The sequence below is a fragment of the Lontra canadensis genome, unplaced genomic scaffold, assembly GCF_010015895.1.
Source record: "Lontra canadensis isolate GAN:19392208 unplaced genomic scaffold, GSC_riverotter_1.0 scaffold88, whole genome shotgun sequence".
Lineage (NCBI taxonomy): Eukaryota > Metazoa > Chordata > Mammalia > Carnivora > Mustelidae > Lontra > Lontra canadensis.
In genome coordinates this window covers 1,205,899-1,209,667 of record NW_022631082.1, presented here as the reverse complement: position 1 = coordinate 1,209,667, position 3,769 = coordinate 1,205,899, and the positions used below count along the sequence as shown (strand labels likewise).

The 3,769-nt window shown below is 59.8% G+C and overlaps 1 protein-coding gene across 2 annotated transcripts in view; it reads right to left on the bottom strand.

Annotated features, from left to right (window-relative positions):
- Positions 1-1,847, bottom strand: part of TNFAIP8L1 (TNF alpha induced protein 8 like 1) — a 13,597-nt gene extending 11,750 nt beyond the window's left edge. For both annotated transcript variants that reach the window (XM_032883655.1, XM_032883657.1), the window contains exon 1: positions 1,696-1,847. The gene's annotated coding sequence lies outside the window, so the exon portion shown is untranslated. The remainder of the gene's footprint in view (positions 1-1,695) is intronic.
- Between the last annotated feature and the right edge of the window lie 1,922 nt (positions 1,848-3,769).

Below are 3,769 nucleotides of genomic sequence, written 5' to 3'. Positions count from 1 at the left end.
AACACCTGGGAATGTGGACCCCTCCCCTACGTCTCTAACACCTGGGATTGTGGATCCCCCTCCCCTACGTCTCTAACACCTGGGGCTGTACCTGGATGAGCCTCAGCCATTATTCGGCATCTGACTCTGGGCGGGGACATTTCGGCCACGACAGCTGGAGCTTTGTCCTCAGGCACTGTCTCCTGGCCCCATTGGACAGACTGGGACACTGAAGCCTCTTAAACCCACCATATCAGATCACCAAGCAACCAAAAGGCCCCTGTCCTACCCAGGCCTGAGATGAGGAAACAGGTTCAGAGAGCATCTGAGCTGCCCAAGGCCATGCAGCAGGAGGGGACACCACAGGGCTCCCAATCTGCACCTGTCTGGCGCATCTATTCAGTTAGGGACCTCCCACCCTCATCAGAGAGGGTTCAAGCCCCCCACTAGCAGCCCCCCAGTGGTCTGGGCACTCACCTACTACCAGCATCCCAGGCCACCAGGCCTGCCAAGTGGGAGAAGCACAGCCCAGGTGTTTGTGTGGCTGGGGCGACAACTCTTTGTTCTGGTTTCCATAGGTACCGCGTCCCAGGGCCGCCCAGCCCTCGCCTGGCAGTCTCTCGGCCCAGCCCATCTAGGCAACTTGTTATGTTTTAAAGTCGGTGCCCATGGGCCTGGCAGGGCAGCTGAAGGTACAGCCCATGCAGAGGCCCCGGGGCAGGACCGTGTCTGGAGTTTGGAGGAACGTGGAGGTTGGTCTGGCTGGAGCAGAGTTAGTGAAGGGGAGAGAGGGAGGACCAGAAGGACACATGCAAGGCCCACATTCCTGCATTGAGCCTGGAAGCAGCCCTCTTCCCCAGGGATCTTGGTCCCTTCCCATTCTGCAGACAGGAAGCTGAGGCTCAGAGAATCCAATCGCTTATGCTGGGTAGCATGGTGAGTGGCAGAACAGGAGCCTACCGGTCTGACTCCGGGGTCTGACCTCCACAACCACTAGGCTAAACTGCCCGCCTTCTCTGTGGGCTTCCCCAGGGCATCCAGCTCCGCCAGCTGGCCTCGGACATGCTCCGGAAGCAATCTTGGAGGCCCGTTTACAGCTGGGGCTGTCCCTCCTCCAGGAGAGGCCCCCAGGATAGAGGAGGCGGTGATGCTCGAAGATCTGGGTCAGGCCACCTGCCAATTACCTCGGCAGCTACAGTCCCAGTTCACAGCTGACAAAACTGAGGCCAAGGCTTCAGGCCACTGGGAAGCTCCCAGGTGGCCAGTCTGGGTGGGCCTGGCCATGGCTCTTCCGGCTGCCTGGACTAGCCAGAAGCCACACTTTCCCATCACCACACCTTTGGCCAGGCTGCCCACTACCTGAAATGCCCTCCCGACTTTGGAATCTGGGAATCCGGCCCTAGCACCTGGCACCCTGCACAGCGAAAGGGGCAGAGTCCATCAGAGTCCCCGTGGGGGTGCGGGGACACTGGTCCCAGAGCACAGCCCCACGCTTGGGAGGGCAGTTCAGACCCAATCTGTCTTCCCCTAACCCATACAGCAGGAGAGTGACGGGGACCCAGAGCGAAAGGGAGAAACAGAGGGAAACTCAGGCAGGGATACCGATAGGCAGGGGGTAGGCAGGGAGTGCAAGGGCATGGGGGCGAGAGAGACAGGGCGTCCAGGTGGCCCCGAGGTGCGCCGAGATGGCGAGGCGCCCCGGCATCGCTCCCTCACCTGCTCTCCGGGGCCTGTCCGTCGGTCCGACCGTTGGGGCTCCGTAAAGCCGCCTCTGAGGGGCCGTTGGGGCTGCCGCGGGACTCGCGCGGGAGGACTGAGAAGGGACTGGACGGGGAGGGCGGGGAAGCTCGGTCACGCCCTCCGATAGCCCCGCCCACCACGGCGGCCCCGCCCCCGCCCTCGCGGAAGGCCCGCGACGGAGGGGCGGGCCGAGGGTGTGGAATCAGCCAATGGCAGTGCGGGCGGTGTACGAAGAGCCCAATGAAAACAAGTTATCAGGAAGGGGGCGGTGTCTGGGGCGGGGCCAAACGGCTCCGGGGGATTCCTCCGGAATCGTGAAACCGGCCGGATGCGGTGTTGAGGGGCGGGCGAGGGGGATGGTTTGCCAGAGAAAGGGGAGGAAGGAGATCCAGAGTCAAAAACAGAGAGAGACCCGGTGGGGAGGGGGCAGGGAGAAAGACCGAGAGCCCGAAAGGAAAACAGACCAACTCGCCCCGGCAAGCCCCTTCCTCCCTCGAGGACTCACTTTACCCACCTGCGTGTTAGAAACTGGGGCGGAAGCACGTTTCTTAAAGCACAGCCCCTAGGAACCCTTTATATTAGAATCACCTGAGAGCCCCTTAAAAAATGCAGAGTCCTGCAGCCCTCGATGGGCTGAGCTGACGCCAGGTTGAAGATAAATCTCCCTGAGCAGAGGTAAATCCTCAGGTGAGGTTTGAGGCGGTCGCTGGGTGGACAGACCCTGGACACCCCACCGGGGGACGCGCAGATCCAGCCTCGATTTCCGTGGGAATGAGCCGGCAGAACACGCAGGAGCCTCCTGGCCGCCAGCGGGTGAGGTGGCTGGGCCAGCTGGGGCCCCCCCCAGGAGGATGCAGCTGTGAGTCCTGGGAACTGGGCCCAGGAGCGGCTCCCAGCTTCCCTGCTGCTCGGTTTCCTCCCTGCAGCCCAGCTCTAGGTCCCAGTTTTAGCTGGGGCCCAGGGAGGCCAGAGCAGACCAGACAAGTGTTTGTGGCATTCCTCCTGTGTGCACTTGGGACACCCACAGCCCCAGCACAGGGTTCTGCTCCTGAGGCAAAGAGAAATGAAATGTCCCTTTATCCCATTTCGGAGAGGGAAACTTGAGGCCCAGAGAGGGGCAGTGACTTGGCTGAGGACATACAAACATGGGTGGCAGGGCCAGGATTCAAACCCAGGAGTACTGGTCCCACATCCTCTCGCCCTCAGCCAAGTCCTGCCCTCTTCTTAGTCCAGGGCTGCTATCCTTTGCGTGATTGCCATCTAGGTCCTGCATTCTGGCTGTGGGGGGCATCCTGGGGCCTGCGGGGTGTTGAGCATTATATCTGGCCCCCTACCTACTGGATGCCAGCAGCCCCCCACCCCCCTCCTGGTCCCAACAATGTCTCCCTCTTCCTCTGCTGCTCCCCCTGGCTGTGCTCTCTCTCTCTTTGATAGATGAATAAAATCTAAAAAAAAAAAAAAAAAGTCTCTAATCATTGCCAAGTGTCCCCTAGGGGGCAGAATCAGCCCTTTGAGACCCACTGTTAAAGATCCATCTCTTCATGCCTTCGCCCCAAACTGTGAGGAACCCTTCTTTGGGTCAGGGTAGGGGGCGGTGTCTGGGGCCAAAGAGGCAGGGGGAACCGTTTTTAGCATCTCATCAAACCACAGCAAACTGTTTCCATGAGTGCAGGGCGGGCGTGGGTGGAGTGTGACCCAAGTGGGTTCAAAATCAGCTTTTTCCCAATCTCCCCGCCTGTGTTCACCTCTCTGAGCATCAGTTGTCCGAATCTTTAACATGGGAACAGGAAGGCCTACGGGTCCGCAGAGAGGACAAAAAGTGCCCACAGGGAAGCGAAGACATTGGACCAGTTATACATTGTCCGTGGGATCGTAAGAAGGTGCAGCCCCTGTGGAGAAGTTTGGTGGGTCCTCCAAAAGGAAAATTACCATGTGACCCTGCAATTCCCCTCCTAGGTATCGACCCGGATAGGTTGAAAGCAGGGACTTGGACGGATATTTGCACAATGTCTATAACAGCATTACCCACAGCAGCCGAAAGGGGGGGGGG